The sequence below is a fragment of the Protopterus annectens genome, chromosome 8.part0, assembly GCF_019279795.1.
Source record: "Protopterus annectens isolate FY-2018-M chromosome 8.part0, PAN1.0, whole genome shotgun sequence".
Lineage (NCBI taxonomy): Eukaryota > Metazoa > Chordata > Ceratodontiformes > Protopteridae > Protopterus > Protopterus annectens.
Window position 1 is genome coordinate 172,819,849 of NC_056741.1, and position 17,389 is coordinate 172,837,237.

At 39.4% G+C, this 17,389-nt stretch overlaps 1 protein-coding gene across 1 annotated transcript in view; it reads right to left on the reverse strand.

Moving 5' to 3' along the window:
- The window catches only part of LOC122807981 (hepatic lectin-like), a 272,173-nt gene that overhangs the window by 43,351 nt on the left and 211,433 nt on the right, over positions 1-17,389 (reverse strand). The gene's annotated exons all lie outside the window — the stretch shown is intronic.

The window sequence follows — 17,389 nt, forward strand, 5'->3', positions numbered from 1 at the left end:
GGCAAATCATTAAAGACTGAAGTTAGAAAATAATGGCAGACATTTGAGTTTCAGATTCCATACCCTTCAGAAAATTCATACTAATGCAAGACCTACGACTATTCTATTATCTTTCTAACTTTATAAGAGCAATATTTAAAAATTGTCCTTATTTTGGGGCCTGTGTCCCACTTCTGTGTATGGCTTTGTCCAGATTTCTTGCTCTGAGGTTGAGAGGTATGAGTGTCAAAGCCATCACCATCAACCAGAGACATTTCAAACTGTGACATACTTTTTGCACCCACTCCCCCATGTAGTGACTCTGGATGTGTTCAAGCAAGGCATGGAGCAGTTATGCAATGTAAGTGCGCAGAGTATTCCCCCATTCAAGGTAGACACAAGTATGACAGTGGCTTTTCATCTGTCCTTGATTTTGCAGAGTGTTCTGGTTTTCTATCATATTTTTATACTCTTCATAGGTTCATAGGTTCATAGGTTCATACTAGGCTATCTGCCCAAGGGCATTTACAAGCCTAGCCCATAGTTCGCCACCCCTTTAGTTTGGGGAACTATGCCCATTATTTTGCTGTGCCTCTATCGAGCAGTGACACTGAGGTAATCCCTGGGGTATATCTGCGATCTCCCATCCATTGGTCAAGATTCCTCTTGAACAAGGTCAGCGAGGTGCTCTGCCTCACATATACCGGGATTTTGTTCCACATTATAGGGAGTCTTTGGGTGATGAATCTATCCCTCCAGCACGTCCTATTAATAGCCGTGTCGAGGTTTAAGTCTCCCGCCCTTGTGGCTCTGATGGATCTAGATTTTTTGAGGTGAAGCATGTTCATCAAATCTGGGTTTGACGTGGCCTTGTATGTCAGGCACAGGTCACCTCTGAGCAGCGACTGAATAGAGCTGGAGTTCTTTCAGTCGGGCAGCATAAGTCAGATTTTTGAGACCCTTTATCCTTTTGGTGAGGAACTTTTGTGGCCTCTCCAGCTGCTGCAAGTGTCGGGTCCGATACATTCCGAATGGGGCATTGTACTCAATCATTGGTCTGATGAGTGATGAGTATAGGGAGACTATGACCTCCCTTGATCTAGATGTGAATCCCTTCATGATAAGGTGGGCAATGTAGAAGGTCTTCCTAACTACTTTAGCAATATGGGTGTCGAATGACAGGCTACTGTCAACCTGGGTCCCCAGGTCCCTGATAACTTCTTCTGTGCTAAGTGGATTGCCACCTATATGGTAGCTAGGGGTAACCTTGTTTTTCCCGAAGGGTATGACTATGCATTTCTTGGCATTTAGCTTTAGGCCATGGCTCTGGCACCAGTTATCCATTTCTGTGAGACCCTTCTTAAGAATATCTGTGTCAGATGTGTTTTCGACTACGGCACCCAGTTTGCAGTCATCTGCAAACTTTGTCAGCCATCACCCTCCTGTGCTTGCTTGTACTTCGGAAAAGTAGATGCCAAACAAGAGTGGGCCCAGGACTGAGCCCTGTGGGACACCACTTGTGACAGGCTTTGAGTCTGACATGGCGCCAGCAACTCTGACCCTGTGGGTTCTGTCACTCAGCCAGTTTGCAACCCATCTTGTGATGTATGGGTTAACATTTAAGCTGATGAGTTTTTCAATGATACCCAAGTGGGGTATTGTATCGAAGGCCTTCGCCAGGTCGAGGTAGGCTGTATGGACTGCCTTTCCCTCATCAATGGCCTTGGTGACTGTTTCAAAAAAGTCAACCAAGTTTAAAAGGCATGATTTGCCTTTGACAAAGCCAAACTGGGTTGGATCCAAAGTCTGCAAATTACCTATGTCTTTATTTATGAGATCCATTATGATCCTCTCCATGGCTTTGCAGATAAGGCTTGTCAAGCTAATGGGCCGGCAATTTCCAGGGTCGGTGGAGGCATGGCCTTTGTGAAGTGGGACCACAGTCGCTGTGCGCCACTCCCTGGGTATGTATCCAGAGGTGAGACTACGATTAAACAGCTGTCCTAACTGCGAGTTTAATTCCTCATTGAGTTCGTGGAGCACACAGCCGGGGACACCATCAGGACCCATGGATGCTGCATTTTTTGCCTTGGAGAGAGCAGTTCTCACCTGAGCGTTAGAGATGTTTGGGGGGTTACACTTGTTTGGTATAGATATCTCTCCTTTTGGGGAGTTTGCACTGAACCTGTCAGCCAGTATGTTGGCAATGTCTGTAGGATCAGTAATCTACACATCATTTTGAACTAATTCTGAGCATATCTGGGAGTTTCCTCCCAGGTTTCTAACAAAGCTAAAGAAGGCCTTATGATTGTCTTTTGAGTCTTTAGCTATTTTTCTCTCAAAATTTGCTTTGGATGATTTTATGAGAGCTCTTAGTTTTTTACTTATAGTGATCAAAGGTGTCTTACCTTTTAAGGATTTTGCTCTATCTTGTAGTAGCTTCCTCCTTTTGTTGTAGAGTTTGTTTATGGCTGGGGTCCACCAGACTGGACGCTTGCCTTTGCTACAAAGAGTCTTTGTTTTGCTTGGGATTGCCTTATCCATGCAGTCCTGCAGGTACTGGTAGAAGGCATTTGTAAGTGATTCAGCGGCTTGAGTACTGTTTACCGCCGGCTCAGGGGCCTTAAAGGAGACCACACTAGTCTTTAGAAGTGTGATCTTTGATTTATGCTTCTTATTATTCAGAAAATGCATGCTGTCACAGTGCCCTGTTGCTCTGTGTTAAAGTAGCAATGCTTTAATGACATCAGGTAAGCTTGTCAAAGATTGTAAGATGCAAGTAAGCTTTAATAAGCATACTGTTAAAGAATTATCAACAGTGAAAGCTTTTTTGTTCTTGCCATGCAGAGAATATTTACATAACTAGATAACGTATAAGCCATAGGTATTGAAATGCATATGATAGTTGTTATTGTTTGTCTTTCGGCTTTTCCAGTTTGGGGTCGCCACAGCAGAACTCCAGTCTGCTAATGCTTGGCAGTAGATTTTCATGAATGCTGAGGTGCCAGCTTGACATCCAACCTTCAATAAAGGCATGCCCATTTATCCATGTCTTTCAAACATCACCCAACTGCAGGGAGGACATGCTGACTCCACACAGAAGGCACTCTCTGCACTCCAGCCGAGAATCAAATGGGGGAACCTCTTGCTGTGTGGCAACAACCCTACCACTGCACCACTGCGGCTTACTGAAATGCATATGATAGTATTTGTAATAAAGGACAGGATTACAGTATTTTCAGAAGCTCATTACATTTGTTGGAGACTTGCAGTCATCTTTGCAGGCTTTACCCATAAACTAAACTGCCAAGCTATCATGTGTGGTCCATAACTTGTGCAGCAATCCTTGGCTTTAAGCAATTTATCTTGAGCTTGTTTCTTGTTTGCTGTTCATTTTTTACTTTGATCATGTCTTCCCCATGAAACAAGTAGATAGTTGTTGTCAGGTAGTGGGTCTTTTTTGGATAAGAAACATTTTTACAAGTGGGGGCATCACAGAGATTGCTACTTTCAGCATGTTACTTGGTAATTTTATAAAGCTGAATATAAATTATAATTAGAACTGCACTGCAATGAGAAGTGGTTTGAGTTGAATGCTGCTTGTTTTTTTATACTTGATTTTGACTGGCATTCCAGTAATGTATTTAAAAAGTAATTTATTTTTTCATGCCTCACAACCTTTGTGTTTCCATCTAGATATTAAGTAAGCTGTCATGTAGCCAATGTATTGAAATATTTTTTCCTTCTACACTTCATTTTGTCTTGATTGGACTCTCTTAATGATGGTTTGGCACCCATTCCAGTTGTTGTGGTTTTGAACATAGAGCCACCCCTTTCTAGTTGGCCACACCTCTTCCCATTGGCCCCACCCATTCAGCTGTCTCCTGCAGCCTCCCTTTAATTTGACGTCACCAGCCACCACTGGACATAAGAGGAGGATTTTGGGAGACTAGAATAATTTTTTTAGAAGCCAACAACCCCCACCCCCCCCAGTCTCAGTGATATTGTCTCTTTCACCCTTGTTCAGAAGTTGAGGACTGCAATATTGTAGGAAATTTGAGTAAATATTTTCAGGTCAATACAGACAAAAACGAATAAAGAATTAAAACAGAATTCAATGGGCAACATGTGCTTTTGATGTTTTTTTTTTATCTTAATGGATAGGTTGTGGTAGATTGGTAATGGATTATTTTACCACTAGATGGTGATACTGCATTCATTTTGTGAAGTTAATTACTTTGTAGTACATTTCCATTTATACATCTTTTAATCCAATTTTATTATACTACTATACTGTTACACTAGTAAGACTTATGTAAGAATGCATTTTAATATGAAACTATTTTTAAGAATAGGAATGTTTATTTCCTTATTTTAGATTTATGTTTAGACTGCGTTTTATTTCTGATCTGTTTTTAATAGTGTTTTTAATTGATACTTGGCGCCTATCAGTGGTTTTGATATGATGAATGGTTTATAAATGGGTTAGTGGGATTTTAGAATTATTCAGCATCTGATGAAGTCTTCTTAGATGCAAATGCAAGTGTTTGAGTGGTGTTAATGTAGTTTTGGCTTTTATTTTGCAGTGGTTAAGCTTCCTGTTGTTAATATATAGTCGATTATCTGTATTTTCACTTGTGGTCATTCTTGGTGCCATTATCAGCTTTTCCCAAGTTCTTTTGTATTGCACTTTAACACATTTGTGCTTTGGTTTGAGCTTTTTCTTTGTGAGTATTGACCACTTATCCGTTAAAGGGGTCTGGTAACATGGCTGCAGGAGGCGGAGATTTAGGTGATTCTAGGAAGCTGGTTGGGCAGCTTGCCCAGCTGATGGATTTGCTGACTCATATTTGCTCAACCATTCTTTTGGCATCTTTAGTCAATTCACTATCAGGCAATCAGGAGGTGTGGCAGCCCCTAACCAACGGGACACACAGTAAACGAGCCATTACTCAGATTAATGGTGTTACATTTAATACCGATGTCTGTAGAGAAAAGGAGCATGATTTTCGAAAGACGCCAAGTTTGCTTGCAGAAAGGAGCCAAGAAAATGGACATGGAGAATGGAGTGATAACGTTTCGCAATGTGTGGATACTGATAAAGGTGACTGTTCTTATAATAATATGGGTTTGAATAACGGTGATACAGATTTGAATTCTTGATTTAAAAGAAAATCTAACTTCAATGACAATTTTTTAAGTGACTGTAGACAGAGTGATAACAACAATAGTAGGGTCTACTTTATGTGCTCGAAGTCCGAGAATATCGAATATGATATTCTTGACACGAGTACACCAAAAGTGCAAAACATCGAAAATGCAAACGAAAATCTCTGTAGGTGGAGATTTCCATTTACTTCAATGTGGTGCGATCTTAGAGTTGGTATATTTAAGTAGTGGGGGTATGGGGGGTGCAGCACTAGTTAAAAATATTTTTTTTGGACTTCGATTGTTTAATAGTTCGATGCATATGGTTCGATCCATATGCATTTGAGCTATTAAACTTTCAAGGTCCTAAAATAGACCCCAATAGTAATGGGTAAATGGAAAATGTGAAAAGTTTGGAGTCTTGTTTATTTAAATATAGATCACTGCACATTGATAATTTGTACCTAAATGAATGTTTAAAAAGTGGTGTTATGCCTAAAGGCTTGAGAATGTGGATGTACCCGAACAATGTAAGGGAGGGGGTCTGACTTCCTCAAGGAACTAATTACTACTTTTGACAGAAGTGGTATGGAAATGTTAAGGGCTTTAATTAGGAACAATGAGAAGGAAATAAACTGTATTTTGGGGGAAATAAAAACTGTCAACCAAAAAATAGTTAATGACTTACTTTTCTCAGTGGAAGAACATAGGAAGAAATATTATGAAGTTAGGAATTATGTAGATAGAAAGTGTCAAGGGATTCTTAACCAAAAGAAAAGGAAGCTTGAAAGGGATAAGACAGAATATTTAGAGCAATGCAGTTATCCCAAACCAAGGGGTTATTTAAGCCACCAAACCAGGGATGAGCTTTACAGGAGAAATGGAAACGACAATGGTATCCCACATGCAGAAGGACTTAATTGGTTTGAGCAAGCCCTTATTATGTTTGGTAATCTAACTCATGATGAATTTTGTCTTAGTTTAATACTTATAGAGATGGTCCTGAAAAACAATATATTTTTCGGGGATTAATTTTTTCAGCAAAAAGTGCAGTGGCTATGGGGGCAAGGCATGCCTCCTTGTACGCTAATATAATTTTAATGGTGTGGGAACATCTGTACATTGTCAATTCAAAATTTAAAGATTGTTGGATTTTATACAAAAGGTTCTTGGATGATATAATAATTTTTTGGGTGGACACAGAAGAGAAATTGAAAGAATTTTTAGATTATATTTCTGGTACAACCACCTTTTTATGTTTTACATGTCATTTCAAGACTTACAGTATAAACTATTTGGATGTTACCTTATATAAATATGGGGAGGGTTTGAGGTCCAAGGTGTTCAGGAAAGAGACATACTCAAACCTACGACTTCATTATATGATTGCACATCCCTACCACCAGAAACTTGGTATAATTAAGGGACAATTTGCATATATTAGAAGAATGTGCTCCAATGATCAAGACTTTGAAAATGAGTGTGAAATTTTAAGAGGCATGTTTTTGGAAAGGGGTTACCCCCAAAGAGGTAATAGAAAAAGTTTATGGAGATGTTTTGATTGGTAGGGGTAATAGGTTTAAACCTTTCTTAGGAATAGAAGCCATGGATTTGACTGAGCAGGCTGGGGATCAAACCTTGCGCAAGGAATGAATTACTGATTTGGGTTATGAGGGTGCTGCTATTATGGAATTTAATGGTGACTCAGGGATTATTAGAAACATTATGTAAAGGGAATGGCAGAGATTTGTGTGTCTATCTGACCTTGTGGTTTAGTTGATAACCCCTTAAGATCATTTATAGTCGGGGTGCTAACATGAGAGACTTGCTAGAGTGTTCTACTCAAAATTATGGTAAACAGAGGAAGGTTGGAATATTTAATTATGGTTCTTGCCCACAGTGTAGGTTTATTATTAATAGGGGTGCTATATTGCTGGAAACAAGGGATAGGTATTTAACAGGTAGGTTTTGTAGTTCCTGTGATTCTAGTGGTTTAATGTACCTAGCTACATGTAACAAGTGTACAGCATTCTATGTGAGCAAGACTGAGAGGAAGTTGAGAAAAATAATCTATGAAGACACCTATGATATACACACCAAAAATGTGAAGAGCATGTTACAGAAACAGGTCTATATCATATATCTGAATTTCCAAAATATCGAACACCATAAGCTCGAACTTGGACTTTCAAAATATGATAACATTGAACACTCACAATAGCGAATTTTTTCCCAGGGAAAAATTTGCTGTTCTGTGAAACATGCACACAACACAAGCACACCAAAATAAATAAACCATACACATACACTTAACAAAACCCTACTTCTAACCTTACACTAAACCATACATTCATTCCTAACTATCCACTTACCTTAACCCACACCCTAACCCTAAGGTCCGTAACTATCGCACACATACCCTACGAAACTATACACAAACTAATTAATAAACAGACATACAGTTAACAAAACCCAACCCTACACTAAAGCATACATACATTCCTAACTATCCACTTACCTTAACCTGCACCCTAACCCTAAGGTCCGTAACTATCGCACACATACCCTACGAAACTATACACAAACTAATTAATAAACAAACACACATACAGTTAATAAAACCCAACCCTGCACTACACCATACATACATTCTTACCTATCCATTTGCCTTAACCTGCACCCGAACCCTAAGGTCCATAACTATTGCACAACAGTGGAGGAAATAGAGAAGCCACGGAATGGCCCACCGAAATCTAGCCCTAGGTAAGAATTCGATATTCCAGGGCTTCGCTATTTTCATCCTTCGATGTAATGGGTTTGATATTATAACATTCAAAGTTTTACAACTTCGATGTTATAATATAGACTCATAGAAACATGCCTTTACATGTCCTGACAATGAATTTTTATTTTTTTGTTTTGGAAGAAATGCAAACAGACATAAGAGGAGGACTTTGGGAGACTAGAATAGAGTACCACAAGGTTTATTGGCAGATTATTTTAGAACCCAGCAAGCCCACTGGTCTCAATGATATTGTCTCTTTATCCCTGTTCTGAAGTTGAGGGCTGCAAGGTTGTATGGAATTTGAGTAAATATTTTTCAGGTCAATACAGAGAAAAGGAAAAAATATTAAAACAGAATTAAATGGGAAACATGTTTTTGATGTTTTTTTTATCTTAATGGCTAGGTAGATATATTGATAATGGATTATGCTGCCACTTGATGGTGATATTACATTAATTTTGTGCAGTTAATGACTGTAGTACATTTCCATTTACACATCTTGTTTTAATCCAATTTTATTATATTATAATACTATACTGCTACACTAGTAAGACTTTTTATGTAAGAATGTATTTTATATATGAAACAATTTTTAAGGACAGGAAAGTTTATTTCCTGATTTTTGAGTTATGTTTACACTTAGTTTTATTTTGGATCTGTTTTTAATAGCATTTTTAATTGATACTTGGCCCTATTGGTAATTTTGATATGATGAATGGTTTATAAATGGGTTAGTAGGATTTTTGAATTATTCAGCATCAGATGAAGTCTTCTTAGACAAAAATGCAAGTGTTTGAGTGCCGTTAATGTAGTTTTCACTTTTTTTTTGCCATGGTTAAGCTTTGTGTTGTTAAAATAAAGTGGATTATCTGGATAGGCACTTGTGGTCATTCTTGGTGCCGTTATCAGGTGTTTCCATGTCTTGTGTAGGGCACTTTAACAAATTTGTGTTTTGGTTATAATTATTAAGGTGTTTAACTTACAGACACAAGTTGTAGGGTTTGATTCTCACATGGGATAATTGGCTAGGCTTAAAATTGCCCACAAGGCAGATGGCCTAGTACTAATCTATGAACCTATAGGTAAGGGCATGGCATCTAGATCTAGGCAAGTCTTCATGCCATGGTACTTTACCATCACCAGACCCATGACTGAGTATAATGTCCCTTTCTGTGTGTGCCTGACCTGGCACATGCAACAGCTAGAATATCCACAAAGGTTACTCACAAAAAGAATACAGGGTGTAAACATAACAGGCTATGCAGATCACATCAAAGAGCTATCCCTATAGTATGGTTCCTGCAGACTGCTGAGAGTTGATTTATACCTTGCATAAAAGACATTCTTGGATTCCACTCTGATAGACTTTGTACATATACACAAAATGAACAGCATCATAACTACGACATCTAAGGATTTAAACTCTGCCACTTATGTAGGACATGTTCGGTGGACATACAACAACTGGAATTCCACAGAGGTTCCTCACAAAAAGTATACAGGGCATAAACACATTATCCTATGCAGATCACCTCAAAGCCCTATAGCTATGCTCTCTGTCCTCTGACTCTCTGACTGCTGAGAGGTGATTTATGTCTGGCATGCAAGGCATCCTTGGATCCCACTCTGATGGACCTTTTGCATATCTGCAAAATGAACAGCACCTGAACTACAAGATCAAATGATTTAAACTTTGTGACTTAAATAGGAGATGTTGGAGGGATAGGTACATATCACTGAGAATCCCCATTCTCTAGAATAGGCTTCTCATCCATGTGAAGCAGAGCCCTTCCCTAACCCTATCAAAATGTAACCTGAACCAGTGGATGGGAAATCAGAAATTCACCCTCTTATCTGACACTTTTGTCTCTGATGGGCAGAGGCAGATGCCAAATAATGACCCAATATACACCCCTTAAAATAACCTCTAAGCCCTAATAACTCTTTGGATACATTTGGGTTGCATGGCGAGGCTTATAAAGGCGCTAGTGGTTGTTAGCCTAGTATACACTTATGACACTAACAACCTATAATTCCATTCCTTTACAAATTATGCTGATAAGGATAATCAGTCAATAGTTCCTGGTGTCAGTGGTTAGGACATCTTATGGAGAAGGATGACAACAGCTCTTATCCTTGCTTCAGGTATGATACTAGTGAAGACCTTGTATTTGAAAAGGTGTAAAATGTTTATAAGGGAGTCTGTAAGGCAGTGTGTCATGCTAATAAGAAATTCACATGATATGTTGTTTGGCCTAGTAGAGCCAATATTTGGGGTTTTGAAGATGATTTTAGTTCTTATTCTGATGTAATCACAAGAGAAGTTGTTGACTGGATGTTGTGTGGAAGCATGAAGAGGACAGATGGAGGCAGTCACTTAAATTATCTAGGCTGCACATTTCACATGTTTCTTATTGATTAAATTGTCTCTTGAGTGATACCTCACAGTGATTTTATTGGCCTTTGTCTTTTCTAAAAAGATTTCAAGCTTGCATAAACTATAGCACTTCTGGTAACTCCCCGCTGGGTGAAGAAAGTAAAACTATATTTTTTGTCTGTGACTTGCTTTTTGTTTTACCTACTCCATTTTGTTTTCTGTTGTAAGAAATCTGCTTGGCCTGTTTTTTTTTTTTTTTTGATGTGAGAGGCAGACATTTAAATTATCTAGGTTGCAAATTTCACATGTTTTTTTTTCCATTAGTTAAATTGTCTCTTGAGTTGTTGTGTCTTTCGACTTTTTCTGCTAATAATTGGCAGTAGATTTTTATGTGCCGAGTTGCCAGCCCAACCTTCAATGTAATGCCCATTCACGCATGTCTCCACACAGAAGACTCTTTAGCTGAGAATCGAACAAGACAAGCACCACCACTGCAGTGCTTGATACTTAAATACACAGAGAATTTCTGGCAGTTGTCTTTAATAAAAAGATTTCAAGCCTGCATAAAATAAAGCACTGCTGGTGATTCCCTGCTAGTTTTTCCCACCTATCCTCCTGTTTTTGATCTGCTTTTTAAACCTGGTGATTTTAAGCTGCCCATCTGTAGTGTAAATTGAGCTTAATATGCTCCACCCTTTCTACACACCTGTAGATATCACAAATTATTTGTCTTTCCGTGTGCTTATATTGAAAACATGCATTTTGCCTCATTATCTGTTCTTATTTACTTGTTCTGAATTCATTATCTTGGTAGATGATGGATAAAGTAATGTATTTTTACACTCCAGAAAGCACTTTTGTTTACATGAAAAAGTCAGTGGATTTTCCCTTTAGTGCACTGAAAGGTAGCCTGCTCTGTTTAGGATGGAGAAACATTTGAGATTTCTACACATAGTTCTAATGGCTGGAGGGCTTATTAATCAGCTTACCTTGGTTTTAGTGCCTTTATAAATTCTGTACAATTGAGTGGCTCTTGGCTCATTTACACAAAGTGAAGTACTTACTGAATGATCACACATTTATAAGCTGTTTAAAGTATACTGCTGCATCTGTATCTTTACATTTGTGGTAGCATTACATAATTTTAAAGGTCATTTGTGGTAGCATTTCACTCTGGAGATGCCTTTACTGTGCTTTTACATTAGGAGGACTGGAATTATTCATCTAATGGCAGTAGGTGTTTACCTGATCTATCTGAGCTGGGAAGCACGCAAAAGGTCTCTAAGTATTTTTTTTAACTTCTCTTATATACTGCGCAACCATATTTTGACAATTAAAAAAAAAAACAAACAAAAAAATATGCTGTCTACTATGTCTACTACTGCTGCTTTAAGAAGTTAATTGCACTGTATTACATTGTATCTGTTATAGGACTTTTGTAGGTAGTTTGTGTGGTTTGTTACACTTGGGTTCCAAACCAGCTATTCTACATTAAGAAGGTGTTTTTCTGTGCCCTTGTGGCAGAAGTGTGCTGATCTAGCCTGCCAGAGTATGAGATTGCTGGTGGAAGGCTTACTGTGTGCTTTCCTGATTGGTAGTCAGCTTAAAATTTGTTTTTGTTTGCTTGTATGTAACCCTTGCATTTGTGTAGTGCTGTTCTTTGCTTATAGGTGGTTAACAGTACCCTGTACAGATGCAAAAGCCTTAAAACTCAATTTTTCCCTGAATGGCTGTCAGTGAAACCCTTCCAAGCTTTTCTGCTGCTCCAGTTGCAAATCAGTTGAGCACTGAGCAGTGTTGCCTTATTGATCATTCTTAGGCAAAACTGCCCATCCATGATAGCAGGCTCGGACTGTATGTTTTATTAGGGAAGGGAATAGGTTAATTTGACAGGACTGTGCTGGTAGCACCGAAACTACAAGAGGGTCTTATACTTTGTATACAACTATGTGAGAGATGTAGTTAGACTTTGAAGTTGGAGGCAAGACTCTCATATAAGGACAAAATAAATGCCAAAGAGGCTGTCAGCACACACACACACACACACACACACACACACACACACACACACACACACACACACACACACACACACACAATAAGAACATGACACATAAATACACATACTCAGTAGTAACTTATCAAAAGATCAGAGGCCTCCCAGACAGAAACCACTTACACACATAACAATGCAAAAAGCAACCCCCAACACATAATAACACGCACACCAGTGTCTCAACAAATAAGCCCATAAGGCGTAACACCACAAAACCTAATGTATTGCTCATAGAGGACACCATTGTGAGACACACAGATGTTCCTCTCCAGGCTGGATAAGGAGAGGGTTACTGTTATCTGCCTGTCAGGTGCCAGGATCTGTCAAGTCACTCAAACACTCAAGTCACTGAACCACAAGTCATAGTCCTTGTGCGGGTTACTGACTTTAGACGTACTTCACAGGACTATATCAAGAGGGACAAGGCTGAGCTCTCAGATTAGGTGTCATACACAGGTATAAACTTAACCTTAAGCAGCATTCTACCTTCTCCAAAGGTGATGTCATAATACAAACAAAGTATGATTGACTAACAACTGGCTAAGCTGCTGTTGTCAGTCCAAGGGAATCCAATATCTGCCTGGGAAGACATGGTTGATAAGCCATACTGCTTTACTAGAGATGGTTTGCACCTGTCTCTTCTAGGCTTCTGGATACTGGCAAAACCATTACCTTTTTTTAGGCAGTGTCAAAATAACAAACCTCCCAACATAACAAAATCTCCTCTAGAAAAACTCAAGGTACTGCTGCTTAATCCTTGGAGTCTAAACAAGAAAATGCACTCCCTGGAAACACTCCTTACTTTGGAAGATGCTGACATCTGTGCAGTCACTGAGACAGTTGAAAGGCATGGAAAGTACCCCGGCTGTGCAGGGCTACAATGCCTTCCAAACGTTCAGACCACAAACTAAGCATGAATGCATCAAAGGAGGAGGTGTATCCATCTTCTTTAGGGCTAAGTACTCTTCCAGACTGGTCAAACAGTATGAGTTTCTTGAGTTACTACATGTTCAATTAACTATAGACAAAGCCCCCTACCACATCATAGCTAACTATACATCCCTCAGTATGAATCAGGAAAAGCATATGGCATACCTGGACTTAACTGGTTGCCATACAGCCCATCACCTTACTCATGTGTGATTTTACTTATCCTACCATTGACTGGGAAACACATGACAATGCCTTTCATACATTCAGACCACAAACTTAAGCATGAAAGAACCAAAGAAGAAGGTGTATCCATCTTCATTAAGGATACGTAATTCTCTAAACTAGTCAAATATCAGTCTTTTGAACTACTCCATGTCCATTTAACTATAGGCAAAGCCCCTACCACATCTTGGCTATCTATAGATCCCCCACCATGAGACAGGAAAAGCATACCACATACCTGGACTTACTACAGTCACTTGCCATACAGCCCAACACTTTACTCGTGGGTAATTTTAATTATCCTACCATTGACTGGGAAACATACATGACCACAAACATGCTGGCTCAGAGGTTCTTGAACTTTGTCAATGCAAATGCTCTGGAACAGCTAGTCAGCACACCCACAAGAGGCTCAAATGTCCTGGACATAGTACTCACTAACATGAGAGAGCATTGCATCCCCTCCCCCATGATGTCCTCACTGGTAAGATCAACACATAAATCAGTCTCATTTGATGTATTTATAAGCCCAGATACCCCATCAAGCCCAAAAACACTTAAGAATTTTTCAAAAAAAAATTACAAATTACTTAAGTAATGGTATAAAAAGTTTCAAAGCCTCCTCAAATACAAATAACACAAACTTCTATGCAGAGGTGTACACCATTGCCCTCTATAACCACTTAAACAGTTGAGTAGAAGTGCTGTACTCAACCAGATTAAAACCAGGTCTTGCTGATAAAACAAGCCACCCTGGTGGACCCCTAGTATAAACAGTATAAACAACAAGAGAAAGAAATGAATGTCCAAGAACAAGAGGGAACTGGCTCAGCAGGGGAAGAAATCTCTCTCTAGCTAAAACAAACAAATTAGAGATCTTATCAAGTCTTCCAAAGCTAATTATGAAGTAAAATTAGCCTCCCTAGTTAAGGATAATCACAAGGCATTCTTTAACTACATCTAAAATCTAAAAGGGAATACCCAGCTATGAACTGAACTGGTTGTGAATGGCACCACCCATATTCAACTGGACATAATCGTCAACCTGCTAACTGAGAGATTTGGAACAAACTTCATCCCCCCATCCCCTCCAATCATCTCACAAAGTATACCTGCTACCATTCCTCGGCCTGTTTTCTTAAGAGAGCAGGGCATCTTTGCCCTCTCCAAGGCCAAAAGCACAGCATCAATGTGACCAGACAATGTCCCAGGTTGCCTTTTAAACAACTTAAACCATGACCTAGCCGACCCACTTGGATCTCTCTTTAACCACAGCCTGTGAACTGGCTATGTTCTGGTGGAATTTAGGACAGCAACAGTCATCTCTCTGCACAAAGGGAGACCATCAACTGACTCTGTGAATTATAGGTCCGTTAGCTTCACTAGCTTGACTAGCCTCATCTTCAAGACCATGGAAAGAATCATTATGGACCTCATTAACAAGGACATAGGTAATCACCAAACTCTTGACCCAAACCAGTTTGGATTCATTAAAGATAGGTTATGAGTGTTACACATAGTTGACTTCTTCGAGAAAGTCATTAAGGCCCTGGACGAAGGAACAACAGTTCATCCACCTATCTTGACCTAGCCAAGGCATTTGACACTAAATTACCAGATGAGTAGTCTTGTGGCTCCCTGACAGGGTACATACTGTCAAGGTGGGTGACTTCACCTCTAGCAAAAGACCAGACACCAGTGGCATAGCACAGGGTTCTGTGCTGGGCCCCTTACTGTTTGGAATTTATTTTTCAGCAGTCCAAGCAAACACGGATGGCCCATGGCTGACCAAATTTGCTGACAATTGTAAATTGGGAGCAATCATTGAGTCCCCAGACAATGTTAGTATCCTGCAGGAAGGGTTAACACAGGCAAATGATTAGTGCCAAAGCCATGGATTAATGCTAAATGCAAAACATGCATTATTATTTCCTTTGAGAAAGCTGACATCCTTGCTAATTACATTATATACAGCACCCCCTAAGAGCAGCCCCAGTGGTATGTGATCTGGGTATTTACGTTGATAGCAATCTGTACTTTGACCATCATGTATCCACAGTAGTAACAAAATCATTCTATGTGGCATATCTTATAAATAAAAGCATCACATCTAGATTCAAGGATGTTATAATTCAAGGCTCTGCACCTAGGCATTTTATAAGCCTAGCCAGGTGCCTTCCCTTTATGATCCATGCATTCTTTACTCGGCCCCCATCAGACCAGTAATTGAGAAGAGTTCTCCCTTTTGCATGAATCTCACCAGGCACTTGCAAAAACTGGAGAGACAACAGAAGTTTCTTACCAATATTTTACATTGTACAAAAAACAAGTCTTATATGGAAAGACTGAAAGCCCTATCACTGTATTCTGTCTTCTACAGGTTGCTAGGTGGTGACCTATGCCTGGCTTATAGGGCAGTCTCTGACCCAGCCCTGATGGAAATGTTACACATTCGTAAATTAAACTGCATGAGGGTCACTTACTCCAGGGATCTTAACCTAACCTCTTACATGAACAGGTCATGCTGGAGACAGATACATCTCCCAGAGACTGCCACTTCTCTGGAACAAGCTTCCAATTATTGTGAAACAGAGCCCCTCCCTAACCCTCTTCAAATGCAACCTAGATCAATGGATGGGTGACGTCAAATTCAGTACTAGGGTGGCACCCATGTTAGACAGAGGAAGCCATTTTTAACTATCATAGACCCTTACCTTTGTGGACTTTACTCACCTAACCACCAACAATTGTTGCAACTCAGGATAAACATGGCTAGGCTCGTAAGGGCTCTAGGGCCACTAGCCTAGTAATGTTCTATGAACCTATGAACCTATATTTGTCAACCAATAGCTTTGTGATAACCTCTTGGTCAGGATGGGTGATGCCATTTTATATGAACTCTGTGGAGCACAGGATATTGTTTCGGACATTCCTGACATAAACTAAAGAATGCTTATTGTTATCTTTGGATGTAGTGGCAATATCTGACTCATATTTAGAGTTGCAGGTCTTGCTCTTTTGCTTTCATTCTATATTGACCCTCTTGAGGATATATTTAGAGTGAGAAGATTTGAATTTATTTCTTAAAGCTAGTAATTTTTTCTTTTGTTGTTGTTTGTTGGTGGAGGGTTTCCACCACACAGGTTTATTCCTGAATTTGGCATTGTATTCTGTTAACTGGGTTAGGTAAGAAAACATCAAGGCTGGAGTTTGGTGGGAATAGGTGGTATAAGCAGGTATAATATCTAGGGGGTCTTTCTGAGATGGGGATCTTTTACATTTCATTAGATTAGAAACTAGTGGTGAATACTTTGGCATAGCGGTAAGATTCATGTACGTGTGTGGAACATAAAGGTACCATGTTCACAAGAACCAGATCTGTTAGGTTTATACCTCTCATAGGAGACTGCACCAGATGGCTGTGAATATTGGAGTTTATGATGTTCAAGATCCATTATGCATATTTATTTGTAGTGTATGCTGGCTATTTATTTTTTAGATGGATCATTGAAGTCACCCAGAATTACTGCATTAAGCTCAGTAGCAATAGAGTCTAACTTACTTAGGTAGGATTCCAGGGCTGCAGACATAATGGGTGGAGTTCTGTAAGTGGTCAAGATTTGCTTGTAGTTGCTAGGATGAGGAGGACCTGTAGGTCACTGTCTTGCAGGGTTAGATAATGGGTAATGGATTTTTGAAAAAAAACAAATGCTCTGACACCAGGATAAAGCCAGCCTTAGTTGAAGTTCTGAAAGAGTGGTAGAAATAAAGCCAGGTTAAGAAAGGGTACTGTTACTATTTTGTGGAAGTTTCTAGAGCTGGGCAGCACCACACTGACTCTTTCTATCACAGAATAGTGTAGCTGTTAAGAAAGCAGAGTTCAACTGCA